The following is a 15,799-nucleotide window of genomic DNA, read 5'->3' on the forward strand; positions in this document are numbered from 1 at the left end:
GACAGAGAACAGAATTCATTTCCCCTTTACAGCTGCAGTGTTTCAAAGTCAGTTCAACATCAATGTGACAGCCTTACTTGTGAGAGCTCAGACATTTACTGTATTATCTTAGCTGGACATGAGCAGAAAGCAGAGACTGTGAAGGCAGAGAAGGCAGGGGGGAGAGAGGGAAATCAAGATTGTTTTTCTTAAACACCTTATGAAGTGTTCATCTTAGTTTTTGCCAGAGAGTTATTTTTCTTGTTCATTTATTCTGCATTTAAAGACTCAACTAATACAAACACAGCACAGATCTGGAAGGCAAGAAGTTCACTAGGATGGAGCTTGTTTGCACAGATACTACTGAGCTACCAACTTCTCACTCTGTCATAGTGTGCCTCTACAAATGAAACCCAGTTGACCGAGCCATTATCAATGCTTACAAATTAAACCATCTTACTTGCTGCTAGTTATCACCCTACTGATTTTCTCATTAATATCTACAAGATACAGTTTAGTCTCTCATCCTAATTTCTGCAATTGACTTTCTGCACAACCCCTACCTCACAAGACCATTGTGAACCTTAACATATATTAATTTCACACAGAGCAGCAAGCATGCTAAGCACTTAATAGTAAGCAGTTAGGAATATTGGCCAGATGTCAAACCAACTCTAACAATGGCACAGGCCACTAAACTGAGGATCATGAACTAAGATTAGACACTAAATAACTGTAGTAGCCATTTGCAAATTGAGGTTCTGTGGAAAGCTGGCTGCTCACATGATTATGGTCCTGTCTACTTCCAGGTGTTCAATTACATTAAACGAAATTAAAAATACATCAATACATGTTCTTACTACTGGTTTCACATGAAAGCAGTTGTTGCCATTGGGGGAAATGCTGTGATCACGAAGAGAAAATGTCTTATAAATTACTTACATAAATGGTTTGCTGTGTGACTAGTTCTTTCATGACAAATGATAGCTACAATACTGAAAAGTTTTCCATTTGGATTCCATATTTATCACTTCTCTGTGCATGCTATAAGCAAGCTTAAAAAAAAAAGACAAATCTGCATTTCTTCTTTTATTCTTAGTGGTGTTTTGTACACAAATACTGAAGAAAAGGCACATCTGAAATACAGCTTAAACTACAGATCTACTGTTAAAAACAAAATGGAGAGAAAACAGTAGCTAGCAAAAACAAACCACTGTCACATGAAACAGTCTGTGTAAATTATGTTATTACGTGGTAGTCTTTTTTTCTTCTTTGAGCCAAGTCGGAATTTTAGAGCAAGCCTGAGGATTTGTGGCCATTTCATTTGGCAAAACATGTAACCTTATATTCAGGAAATCTCCAAATCTCAGCTAATCAGAGTTTGAGCCACCTTTCACCTTCTGAAGGGTTACTTCAGTTAAGGGAAAGAGAAATCAAGATGGACTTCATCTATCAATAATAAAATCACTCTTCTTCACTCTTCATAAGAGCCCAAATCTGAGGATTTCTATTTTACAGTAATACTTTGAAGTTTCTGTCTGGCCATTGACTGACTCCCCACACTCCCCTAGACACTCTGGTTAATATTTCTCCCCTAGGATAAAAACAAGAGAAGCAAATAAAACCCTCCCTAACAAAAGCGTTTTCACCTGTGCTTCTCTAAGCCCCCCTCTTCCCCAAAAGTTCCAATGAGTGACCTCCAGGGAATGCTGCCCAAGCCACACTCAGGAGATGAGCTGGCCTGTAAATGCCTAAAACAGAGAGATGGTGTGTTTTGATTTAACCATTTGCTTGTTAAATCTTAGTGTTTGGAGGGCTGCAGAGGCTTTTCGGTGCTGTGCTGCTGCACTCTCCCTGCTCCAGCACCACTATTTTTAGTAACCAGCACATGGGAGCCTGTAGGACCTCTCCTATCACCAGAAAGCTATCCAGCTTGAAGTGGACAAGCAGCCCAGCTCATGCATGTGAGCAATTTAACAGATACAGGCTTGCAAGCCCAGCCCTGCCTGCTTCTGCTGCAACTAGCACTTCACGACATCCATTTTAATGCAGGAGAGGCCTTTTTTTTTCCTTTTGTAAACAAACCTTTGATCAGAATACTGTAAAATAAACATGTGTCCTTTCTCTCTTTATTAACCTTACTGCACGATGTTAGTTACATATATGTCAGCTCTTAGAGAGCACAAAAAAACTCTCATATCCTAAAAAAATTCCCTTCCCCTACATGTGTACAAAACTGATGATCGTGCTGTTTTACCTAGTATTTCTTCCCAAAGTTGAAAATCCTCACATTTGGTCAAGACTGCAATTTCCATATCAATTACCAACTTCAGAAACATGATACAAAACACTGAAATACAATTAAAAATTTATTTCAAATTGATACGTATCTAACTGCAGCATAGTAAATATAGCTACATTCCTTTTAAAAAGGAACAAAAATTCGCAGAAGCAACAGTAAGTAAATTCTGTTAAATATGCAATTTGAGCTATGTATAGAGCCAGTTACTCAAATCAGAAATCTTAAGTGAAATCCAGGCACGTGGTGTGTGGCAATGGAAAGTTCTGTAGGACAGGCTACACTCAGAACAGTGCTGGAGCCAAGTCCACGACTCATGTCAAAACTGATGTCAAAAAGTCTCGTGAATTTTCTCAGTATAAGCAAGGCACACTGCACAGTTTGTCTCCATTCAATACTACTCACCGGTAAAAATTATGCATTATGCCAAGATTTCATTGTCTTAATTTATATCCTGTAACATCACAAACTAGAGACATTTTTTAAAAATTCAACTTAACTTGTAAGACAGAGAAGTAAGCTGGGATATGACTAGTTCTGTTATGACTTCTAAAGGTGAAGTGTGGCTGAAAAAAAATGTAACAGCAACATGTACCAAATTTCCAATATAAAATACTGAAAAGTAAAATGTTAGAGTGAATTAATTTTTAACTGAAAATCCCCTGCTTTTACTCCCCCAAATTCAAGTTACTAAATAACTGCCAAATACTCCCTTCATGTATGACACAGCATAAAACAGTTGAGTACTTGTATTTCAGTAATCTGCAAATTAATTTTAAATGTTTTGGCAGGATAAACTTTACATGCATAAACTTGCAAAATATACAAGCTGCTTCTTTATCTACTTATAAAAAGCAGAACTCCCTTCAGTTCCAGTCACGTGAATTATATTTCATAATCAATTTTATTATGAAAAAAATACAGATTCTTCCTGTTGGGGCACAAAACATTTATGCAAACAGAAGAAACACAAAACAAAAACTTCTCCATGCGTAAATAACACTGAAGACAAAACAAATAGTAAAACCCTAACCCCAACTCCCCTCCAGTTAAAGACATTTCCTCCTTATCCCTCAATTATATTAATCTCCAATTAGAAAGCTGACGGTCAGCAAAAAAACCCAAAACAAAAACAGACAAACAAAAAAATAAACCAAAAAGCCACCAAAACAAAAAACCCCAACAACAAACCCCCCAAAAAACCCAACAAAACCAAAAACCAAACAACTACTAAAAAAAAAACAACAAACAAACAAACAAACAAACAAAACCAAACCTTTATCACCACCCTACAATTTCAACCTTAAGTTAGAACTTAAAAATAAGCCCCATTCATACAAGACCTTAGTCATCAGGTCACAATCCTAATTTAAAACATCAAATTTTCCCTTTTGGTTCCATTATAAGGTGATAGCTAGCACCTCTAGTAATTTAAAGACATCCCATTTTCCTTGAGGTTAACCAGACAGCAAATCAAATAATCCCACAGAGGATTCAGAACAGGCTTGACCCATTATTGAAGTGTTAAATTAGAATTTCAAATAGTCACCCTTCACAGGGATAATTTTTAATTCTTCTCCTGTGAAATGTGAAGTTAAGTCAATACTTGGTGTTTTATCTCATAACAAAAGCAGACAAAAATACTGCTAACTCAAAACAATCTAGGTTGATTCTTGTTTAATAAGACAGCAAAAGGCCACTGCTTCAATGTTTTAATAGGCAAGTTCTCTCTAGCATTTTTTTACAATTTCAGTATTAATGCACATTGGTAGAGAGAAGTAGGCATTTTATTTACATTTTATGAAATTAAGTACATAAATATATTTATTTTCTCAACACAATCCACAAATGCCAATGAATCTGAATTTTGCGTATGGAGAAAATAATGAGGATTGACCCCATTTTACAGCTAAGAAAATGAGGAACTTAAGCTCAAGTGATTTGTTTAGTACACTTCTGGCAAACCTAGCACTGAAGAATAAGCCCCTGGCTCTCTAGCACAAGGTCTATCCCTGCTGTTGCCTATGTAAGTTCATTCCCATGGGTAACATTATAGTAAAACTTCAATCACATGCAGAGGCAAATATTCCAAGTCCCCAAATTCTAAAAAAAAGTTCTTGCCACCTTATGTAAACTATTGGTGGAATTAAAAAAAAAAAACAACTGTCAACAATACGTTCAATTTTTGTAGCTGACCCTCAGCCAGCCTAAATAAATCATTTTAGCTGCCTGCTCAACAGAAGAGCAGAAGCTTAGCACAGCAAGAGCCACAGAACCCATCACCAGCATGGTGTAAGAGTGGCTGGTATCACCTGGTATCCTAAACAAATCAACAATTCAGAACTAAAAACTGATACTGCAACCACTACAAATTACAACACAGAAAAAAACACAAAACCCCCACACATTTTTAATTATTAAAATATGCAATAAAAAGTCTCATGTTGTTGCAGATTTATTCTCCTCCTCAAGACATAGTCTGTGTAAGAAAATACCAGTTCCCTTTTACTGATTTCCTTCCCTGCCAGTGGTAAGCAAAATCATTTAAAAACCAATAAAACACAATGTTGTCTTTACATTCAGCTAATGCAAGTGAAATATTAGCAGAAGCGGGCTTAACCTAATATTGGATTTTACATTTTCATCTTTCCTGTACTGCCAGTTAGCTCAAACTTTCTCCAGAAACCTTATTTCCCTTCTCAGAATCTCATCTCTTAAAAAAAGTCCCTACTCCCCTGAGGAAATTCTAAGGGCAGGGTCACAGCCGTCCCTTCTCAGCTTCCGCAATACAACTTGAGTAGAAATTATTTACACAAGTGTAACAGAACTGAGTACAGCTCATTTATGAAGAAGTTACCACTATGCTTATACAGCAATATTTCCACAAAATCAGAACAGTAAGACAGTCTCCAAATCATGTCAACAGCAAGAAAAGTTATAGCTTATGGCCCTTCCCACCACAACACAAAGTACTCCCTAGCGGGTTTAAATTTTTAAGAGTTCAATTCTACCACTGCTGGCCACTTTCTACATAGTTCACATTTTTACTCCTCAATTGCTCTGAGATATCTAAATAGGTCTTATTTTGATCTTTTCAGGTTTTCAAAAATTCATCAGTTTTACACAAGAAAATACCTCTCACTGACCTCAGCAACAGATTTGGAAAGAAAAGATGGCATAAGCAGTGGCAACCACGTGAAACTTTAATTGTATTACATCTTTGTAGTCAAATGCATCCATTTAATTATGGACAATCATACATCTGATACAAGGAGCAGAGCTGTGTCTATAATGAATTTTTTATTTCAGCCACTGAACAGAAAAAACACATTTTAAAACTGTTACAAGTTGTGCAAATAGTCAATTCACCAGGAAAAAATGCCCTTGTTTCAGATAGCTTACTGCACGTTGAAGTAGGGTAAGCTATTCAAAGCATTAAGAACATCCACAAGAGGATGTAATTGCTAAATATATCTGTGAATGTATACCTTAGCTTCCTTTGCAATACCTTCTCTGAGAAGAAAACCTTATGGGTAGCAGATAAGTAAATTCCATCTATGAAAGTAGGCATGAGAAGAAACTACTGCCCTTTACTGTAGGACACATGAAACAGATAGGATGCTCGCCTCCAATGTAGGAAAATCACTTTTCTGACAAAGTATTTACACACCAGTAAAAAAGCAGAGCTATTCCAGAGGCAGCAAAGCTCAGCTCAGAAACACTGAGCAGCCCAGAGAAAGCAGCCATCTCCTGAGAGGAAGGAGACCCAGAAGCCAATCTCTGCTCTGAATCTGCTGAAGGAGCAGCTCCCTCCTCCATCTTGCTGAGCACCCAGATCCCAGTGCTCAGAAGGCAGAGGCCAGCTGCTCTCGGCCCTGCAGCCTCTCCCTGCCTCAGCAAAGATGGGTGCAGCCCCAGTGCCAGGCCTGCTGCTGCATTTGCAGCCACAGCCCCCGCAGCCGTCCCGGGTGAAGCAGGTGACACTCTGGGCCACAGCTGTAAACACTGGCCACTAGCTCGTCCCCAGCCTGGCACAATGGGGAGAGGCAGGGCCACCCTGGGCCCAGGAGCGGCCAGGGAGCAGGGAGCCATCTGACCCATGAGCTGGCCCTGTACCAGGGCACAGGCTGTGCCACTGAGATGGCGGCCGTGCAAGGGACCTCTCCCTGCACCCCGCAGCAGCTCCCACTCAGAGCTGTACCCACAGCCACACATGTGCCTCTCCTGTGGCTTACTGACTGTTGAGTCTTGCTGTGACTCTAGCCTTGAAATCCAAAACTTCATTTCAGAATTTCCTAAGTGAGCCATTACAGCATTTCTGATTAGCAGGGACTTTCACCCCCTTCCTCAATGAAGCTACTTATGAAATTCCAGCCAACTCATTAACAGCTTTACGCTAGCCAAAAATAAATTTTCAGTAAGCAATTCCCCCTCAAAACACACACACTCAAGTAAGTTCAACTCTCTAGAAAGAGTCTCACAGTCATGGATCAAGTTGTCCTGACACAAAACATGGGACTATCCCAAAGCTTTATGAGATTGTATCAGAAGACCACAAACCAGTTTTCCTGGAAGCTGGGGGCAGAAGGAAATAGCTCCTCAGAAACCGAGTGATGAAGCAAATAAGAGGGCGAGTAAGTAAGATGCAACTTTGATAACTACTGTTACTGGAATCAAGCTCAGCAGCAGCAGGCTGCTAGGTTTTTTCCCCTTTAAGTGCCCACAATACCTAAAACAGGACCAGAGCACCATATGCATGGTTCCATGCCTGTATTCAAAAATAAATACATACTATTGTGAAACATATGTTCTATATACAAAGCACATTTGGCATGAACCAACTAAGGCTGAAAATTAATAGAATAAATCTATTTAACCATTTAGGTTGTGGCACACAGCCTGTGGTGTACAGCAGTGGTGGTAGCACGGTTGGGGTGTCACAGTGGTGGAACAGCAGGTGATATCTCATATATAAGATGGCCTGGTTTGGGGTTTTTTTGGCTTCTGTAGATTTGTATTGAGTATGTTTTAAGTGTGGCAACAAGAGTGTTATACAATATGACTTGCTGGTATTGGTTCCTCAAATATTTCAATGTTGCTGTAGTGGGCTGACCACGGTCGGATGCCAGACACCCACCCAAGACCTCTCTCATGCCCTTCTGCAGATAGACGGGGAGAGAAAGTATGACAATGAGTTCATTAGTTGAGATAAGGACTGGGAAGGATCACCCACCAAACACCATCACAGGCAAAACAGGTTAGAATCAGAGATATTAACTGAATTTATTGCTAACAAAATCAGAGAAGCATAATGAGAAGTAAAATAAAACCTTAAATACACTTTTCCCTCCCCCTTCCTTCCTTCCCAGCTCTGCCTTCTCCCCCATCAGTGCAGGAGGAGACAGAATGGGGGTTATGGTCAGGTCATCGCCTGTTGTCTCTGCCACTATTTCGGAAGTGGAGTCCTCCCCCTGCTCCAACATGGGGTCCCTCCCATGGAAGACAGTTCTCCAAGAACTCCTCTAAAGTGAGTCCATCTCAGGAGCAACAACTCTCTACAAACTGCTGCAATATGAGTCCATCCCATGGGCAACAGCCTTCCCCAGACTGCTGCAGTTTAGGTCACTCTTCCAAGGGGTGCAGTCCTTCAAGAACAGGCCGTTCCCCTGTGGGTCCTCCACAAGATCACAAGTCCTACCAAGAACCTGCTCTAGCATGGGCTCCTCTCTCCATAGGTTTTCAGGTCCCTGTCAGGACCCTGCTCCAGCATGGGCCTCCCACAGGGTCACAGTCTCCTCTCAGGCACCCCCTGCTCCACTGTGGGGCTCCTCCACAGGCTGCAGGCAAATCCCTGCATCCCCATGGATCTCCATGGGCTGCAGGGGCACAGCTGCTTCACCATGGCCATCATGGGCTGCAGAGGGATCCCAGCTCTGGTGCCTGGAGCACCTCCTGCTCCTCATTCTGCACTGACCTTGCTGTCTGCACACTTGTTCCTCTCACACATTCCCACCTTGCTCTTCTCTGCCCACAATTACAACTGCAAAAGGATTCAAGGATTTCTTTTTCCTCTTCTTAAATGTTTTCTCACCATTCTGAACTGGCCCAGCCTTCACCAGTAGCAGGTCTGTCTTTGGCACTGCCAGAGGCTACTGGCATAAGTGCCAGTAACTCCCTGAGCATACTCACTGCTGGACAAGGAGGAAGCTTCTCAAAGAATCTATCCATTACCAGAGCCTGGCCATGCAAACCCAATACAGCTGATCAAGAGCCTAGAACTTGGATATTGACAAAAGAGTAAGCTCATGAGGAAGGAAAGACTAAAATCACAGTCAGGGACAAGGAATATTTTAAACATTAGTAGTCATGCATCAAGCTCTATGTGCCATCAGCTGCAGATAAACCCTATTCCACCACAGGATACATTCTGGAAGTTACATACTGTAACTCGAGACAGAAAAAGTTTTACACAAGTCTGTTCAGCAGGACTAAGCAATAAAAACACAGTTAACCAGGATCTGTGAAGAGAAGCCAAGCAAAAAACCACATCTGAAAACTGAAAGGCCATAAAAATTAACCCAAGTGAAATTTCATGTGTTGGCCACCTACTTTTAGAGAAATGTGGATGGTTTTATCCCATTTTAAAATACTATTATAAACTGCGTCACCACACAGTAGTTTCAAGCTCACAACCAGAAGAGAGAAATGTAGGTGATGTCTCACTCTCTTAAAGCAGTAAAATAGGCAACTGGAGATTGAAGGACAAAAGAATCCAAGGCAAAAAGGGATCTTCAATTCTATGTGTTACTCATAAGGATAATGTTTTAAAGTTTAAGTGAGAACATTCAAATACAAGCTAAGAAAAACACGCTGGAAAAAATGTCAGTAGAAACATTTTAATTCCTCCTGACACTACTACAGCTTCCCTCAAGGAAAAACCAAATTGTAATACCTACTATAAAACCAATTCTTTTCTCAATTCTAATTTTAAATATTCCTAGTTTGCTTATTGTTGTCATTTTGAAAGATACAGAGTTTGGTGTACAGAGAATGCTGTAGTTTATTGATTTGGGATTACTGAAGGAAGAAAAGTACTGATAATGAAAAAAAGGCAAGAATCTAGAGCATAAAAACAGATGTTGGAATAGGAGAACAGAGCATATTCTTCATTTATCATGGACACAGTTGCCAAAAAAGTTTTAGCAACACATTTACACACATACTGTAACAAATACTGTGTATAGAAGAGTGCCAGTATCCTTTTTACAGTTGTGGTGAGATGACTAGAGGAGGCTTCTGTAACATATTTGAATAGTTAAAGCCCTGCACAATGATACTGTAATACTCACCAATATTTCTAAATCATTTTCATAATACTGAACTTCTGTGATTTATTTAGGACCTTTCATCTGATTTTTTCAACATCAAAAAGTTTGTTTTAAAAAGAAAACCTGTAATTTCTTGGCAGTACAGTTAATATAAAAGCAAATTAATGAGAGAGAAACACATTGTACAAGACTTTATATTATAATCATCTACACATTTCCTTACCATTACAGTAGATAAGTCTTCTGAGCCTAACATCCCCACATTGTGGTATTAGAAAAATTCACCCACTTTAATATATACAAATATCCATGAACCGCAAAGCATTGTACTCTAATGCTGTCAAATAAACAGACTACTGGAATTCAATTTCCAGAAAGCCAAGGCAAAATCTACTGGCCTTCATCTGAAACACCAGTACCATTTCCAAGCCCTGTATTTAATTAATACTATTTACTGTCAAGAGCCAAGTCATGTAAATATTTCACTCTTCCCAATTCAGGGACTAAAGGCAGGCCCAGAGGAAAATCTGCCCAAGTAAATGCATCTCATCTTCTTTGATGATGCAAGTGCTCAGTTGTCCTGTTCTTGACCCCTCTAGAATTCTGAGGCTCCAATACTGGTGATACAATGTCATCAATCTATATATAAAATATACATTGATTTTCCACAGATGATAATGACAGCTATTTCTTCTGCTAATGCTAATACAGTATAACTTTGTCCATATAAAAAGGCTCCTATCAAGGTAAGAAATGAAAAATCTTAGCAAAGTCCATTACAAAGTCAAAACCAATATTTAAGAAGTGAATAAAATCAAGTTAGCAGTCCCATTTCCTAAATATTTTTTATTTATCTCACTGAAACTGCAATGTTCAAAATAATCTTCCAGGATATAACTACATACAAAAGGCAAGCTTCAATCAATTGAATGAGTATTTTCAACAGTCCTGGATATATATTAAGTTTGGTTCCATCAATGCAGTAAAAAGTTCACTGACAGAGCACTCCATTTAAATCCGTTTACAGTAGTTAATGAGTTTTACATATATAAGAATAGTTTAATCCACCTTTAGAATGAATTTGAACACTGTGGCCTCAAAACTATGAAAGTACTTTAAAAGTATTTTCATTACTAACAAATCTAGTTCTGCTAGTTGCAAGCATAAGATTTCTCTCTACAGTATTCTAGATTTTAATGAAATTTAAAGGAAAGAAATGCAATATACTACATTTGTGTAAATTTCAACTTTTCCACAACATAACGTTTTTCATAAACTCCCAGTTCCAATTTTAGGGGAAAAAAGCTTTTAGGGGGCAATTGTGTAAAATCTCAGTAGATGCTCATTTCCTAATACTTCAGTTCTCATCGTACCACCCACACAGAACTTCACTCTCAGATTAGGAGTACCATTTTAACGCTGATTACATTAAATGCACCATAATCAAGCATCCACTTTTACAAGCATCTTCACAGGCAATTCATGTTAACTAATGTCACTACTGAACACAGAATAATCTTATCGCATTTCATGCAAGACACAACTCCCCAGTTTTGAGGTCTAGCAATGAAAACACATTCCCTTTATTTATCACAAACCAATTCAACATAGATTAAGTATCCTTCACAGAGAAGACCAAATTCATTAAGGACTACACATACCAATATTTTATTTCAATTATTTCAGAAACACAGCTTCTGTGGGAATTAGGGTGCTCTGAACTGACTCCAGGGTTCTAGGTAAGCACCATTCCAGCCCTGCTTTACAAGCTCACAGAAGCTAGCCTTATTCAGGTCTGATAGTTGGAATCTACTCAAAGTTCCTCATTTGCATCCTTAAATTAATACCCAAGGCTTGTAAAACTTGTAAACTCTAAAAACTTGTTTAGATATAAGGCAATTTTATTTTCAGTATTGCACTTTATTTTCTGACAGCATTCCCTTTACACAAAGATGTATTAGGAGAACACAGTCAAAAATGAGACATTTGTCAGAATTTTCTGTATCTACTACAGCTGTAAACAACAAGCACTATAACTCAGAATAAAAAGACACACAAATATTTTCTATCACACTTGACACTAACTACAACACAAACGACAATGAAATCACTACAAAGTTAGATGGAAACAGACTCTCCAGATCAAGAGTGACAGAAAACTGAGATTTCTCTAATCTATGTTCTTTTTGCTGAGAAATATTCCTTACAAAGCAAACCACTTCATGAAAAAAGGAGAGAGAGATAAAAAAATGCTTTCTGACTGGTAACTTTTAGACTGGAAATTAAAACAGATTTTGTATGTGTTTGGGTTTTTTGCAAGTCTAAACTTATCATCATTCTAATTGCACCCCCTTTTTTGTGAGCACACAGCAGCTGCTACCCACTACCTCAACTAACATGAAAAATAGACCAAATAAGCTTTAACTAGTAGGTTCATTTTCCAAAAAACTTGATACAGTGGCAGACAAGCTGAATGTGCACAATTTCAGTCAGAGTCGTGGTGCAGCCTCACAACATACAGTCAAAACCAACATTTATAATTCCACAAGCAACACTAGTCAAAAGCCAAGGCCCAGATTTCTTAAATGAGACTCCAACTGATGTATCCTTCCAACACTAGTATAATTTCAGATGGGTATACTGGTTAAAATAAACAGCTACAGCTCTTTGAACTTGCAACAGAGAAGGTGAGCATGCAAGTATGTCAAATAATAGGTCTGAAGCCCTAGACACTCAAAACTCCATAGAAAAACTTCCAAGGATTCAATGGAACCAAAATTTTAAACTATTCTTTGGCTAATGGAACCTACTTCTGCTGAACTGCCTATAATAGGAACACAGAGATAACCACACATTTTAAAGCAAATGGATCTTCTGAGTGAAAGCTACCGCTCCGCTTCATCCTTGCCCTATATATCCTTTCATGACACCCATTTTTTTACAGTGGTTTAATAAAATGTCATCACCATAGATTTCATACACAAATATTCATGTAAATTTTGCTCTTAATAAAGGTTTTGAACTTCTTAAACACAGAAACTGTGTTTCGGTCAGCATGTGTGAAGTTACCAGATTATTTTCTATTACTGTATCAACCAAATCTATAGTTCTGGTGCAGAATGTAGCAACACTAAGGAAAAGACAGGTTGTTTTTTTTCCTCCATATAAATTAATTAGGAAAAAAACCCAAGTAATTATATGGAAATTGCTTTTTATTTTCATATTTCCCTAATGCATTCATTTTTTTAATCGAAAATTGAAATTGAGACAACTGAAAACAAACATACGATCAACCTGACAACAAAATTTCATGTTCTCTACAGAGAATCCTGGCAGCGACATTCTTCTCTTTATTACATACACCTAACTCATTCTGAGTGCTATTCACTAGGAAAACAATATTTTAGAGTATTAGCATTTTTTTAAACAATTTGCTTAAATGATTACAAAAGCAGATCATTATTGAGAAGACCTGCATAAGTACCTTATGATTATGCAGTCCAGGTAAGTAAATAAATAATAACTAATATGATGTAAGTAATAAGTATAAATAAGTAATAACATCTCTGTGGCTAAGAATTTTCAAGTTAGTATAAAACAAAAACAGATTATTAACTAGAATTATGAACTTCATTGAATAGAATGAACTTCAGAGTGTTTTATCTGAACTGAAAAGAGAAAAGACAGAAAAAAGCACTGGAAAACTGCTTAACCTGTTTTATCATTCACTGATGCTATAAAATGAGTAAAGTTTAATGAAAAGCATTGTTAATTTTCAAAAACTGCTGAACATAATTAACAAAAGAGGAAATGATACTTGATGTGAGCTTACATAATTTTACCCATACTTGGTTGGCATTTTATAAACAGTCATCCCCCAAACAACTAAAAACTCTTTCAGCAGGCTCATTTCCCACCTCTATATTTAGTGTGCAAGCCTCAAAAATACATATTTCTGACCTTAATAAGTCACTCTATGTGTTAAAAGACAACATTTATTCATGAGTACACTGAAAAGGTTCTCACATAAAATCTCAAATGCGTATTTGTTGTAAAAGATTTATACCAAGTGAATATACTGATATATCAAACATACCTAAAATAAAACCACAGCATTTATATTCTACTTTCTTTCACTGCACTACCAAACTATTATTAGTCTGCATTTAAACAATCCGCAGGGGTCTCTTTTTCTAATTCTCAGCGGTATTATCCCTTCTTGAGAGCAGAGTTAAACAGGCACAGCACTGCCTGATGGAGTCGTAAGACAGTAATTCTTGAGCAACAAGCAGTTTAAGTCATCAGTGTCATTATACCAATTTCAACCCTCAATTTAAGTAATTTATTAGTGCACAGAGTTGGATGGAAAAGCTTATATTATTTCATAATCAACCTTTGCCATAAGACAGACCATAATCAGCACATCTGAAAAATGTCAATTTCTTAGTTACAGAATAAAATATCAAACAAACCTAATAAGAAAGAATACCACATGTTGATCCCTTCAGCCTTTCTCAGCAGAAAGTCCCATTCCTGGTCGTGGCACCAAAGGACCCTCTGCTTCCACAACCAGTCTCACCATCATTTTCAAAGTTTCCAAAATGTTAGTCTTTCCACTCAGTGTACAATACCCCATGTTACTTAAAATCAAGGTTTGTTCTGCCATATCCACACAATCAATTCACACATCTCACATCAAACTCCCCAGTGAAGATAAAACTGCAACACAATCCAATTAAATGCAATAGGATATAGACAACTCACCAAGACTCAGCGATGCAGACAATGATTTCTAGGGGCTGTGTATGCAGGGGGCCTCACTACTCAGATACATCTCAAGTATGCTAGGAACAAATTGGAGAGAAAAATATTAGTCTCTTTTTTTTTGGAGATGGGCATAGAAGAACAAAAATATGATGTTTAGCACATTGCCATTTTAAGCAAAACACAACGAGGGAAACGCAAACTTTGTGGAGCATTATCTGTGTTTCCAGACATAACTACAACCCCCTTCCAGTTGCACAATCACTCCAGTCACACAACTTCCTTTCTACCTGCTGCCGACTGCAAATTCACAGTGATAGCAGCTAAAATGTTTACATTAACTTACACAGTACACAGCCTCTATTTTCACTAAAGAATCTGTGAGAACTCTGAAAGTGCTTGGTTCCTTTTTTTGGTTGACTGCTTGATTTGACAGCACATTAGTTTCAAATCTCTAAAAAGGAGAAACTGGTGTTCTTTCAACCATTATTATAAGTTGCATGTACAGAAGCGTGTTTCTTCTCTCAGCCTCCACTTACAATACTCCTGACCCAAGTGACAAGCACCAGTGAACAGAAAGCCTTTCACTCATATGGAGTCCCATAAAGCAGGAGAGTCCATAGAACAGAGGCTATACATTCCACAGCAAAATAATTCCTTCAAGGGAGAAGGAGTGTGCTACTGCCCACACAAATATTATACCTGAATTTCTGTTTGTAGGTCAAAGAGCACTTTATGACAAATGTATCCAAGCAAACCACCAAAGATGAGTTTTCTACCTTCCTATTCTGACAAACAAAAAGGCAGAACATAAAGCAAATGAGAATAAAAATAAAATGAAAGGTACACTAAAAGAGTCATCAGCAAAAAAACCCCACCATACACTAATTATGCCTCGAGAGTAGCAGAATTTAGAATCAACCTCTTTCTTTGCCATTTCTGCCTTCTTACAAAAACCTTCTTCAAACAAACTCTGCATAAGTTCTTTCAGTCACAGACAGGATACCACTACAGTAACAGACTATTTAAGGGCACCACTAACAAAGAAGTGTTCTTATATAAAATATACACACGGACGATAAGCCTACATTATTTCCTCAGGAATGTCCAAAAAGCACACAAGCTCTGTGGATCACAAACTCAGGGCTTTGAGTGGGTCCTTGTTGACAGAAAAAACCCATCTTGTCTTGGAATAAAATGTTAAGTAAGCTACTAGATCTTTTGGCAGTTCAGAGAGACACCAAAGAGAAGCCACAGTCTCAGCAGCACATGGGGGCTGCAGCCCCAGCCCACAGTGGGGAGACCCTTTCCCCCAGGGAGCAGTAAACAGGAAACATTTCCCACTCATCTCCTGTCTTTTACCTGCTGGGCACCAGTGCATGAGTACTCTACCACCATTTTCTTTCTTTACAACTAAGGTGGCTGCTCA

General features: G+C 38.2%; 1 protein-coding gene across 4 annotated transcripts in view; it reads right to left on the reverse strand.

The window, feature by feature from the left end:
- Nucleotides 1–15,799, reverse strand: part of NCOA2 (nuclear receptor coactivator 2) — a 188,310-nt gene that overhangs the window by 164,118 nt on the left and 8,393 nt on the right. For all 4 annotated transcript variants that reach the window (XM_063170152.1, XM_063170140.1, XM_063170144.1 and 1 more), the window contains exon 2: nt 14,371–14,450. The gene's annotated coding sequence lies outside the window, so the exon portion shown is untranslated. The remainder of the gene's footprint in view (nt 1–14,370; nt 14,451–15,799) is intronic.

This window comes from Melospiza melodia, chromosome 1, assembly GCF_035770615.1.
Source record: "Melospiza melodia melodia isolate bMelMel2 chromosome 1, bMelMel2.pri, whole genome shotgun sequence".
In the NCBI taxonomy this organism is placed as follows: domain Eukaryota; kingdom Metazoa; phylum Chordata; class Aves; order Passeriformes; family Passerellidae; genus Melospiza; species Melospiza melodia.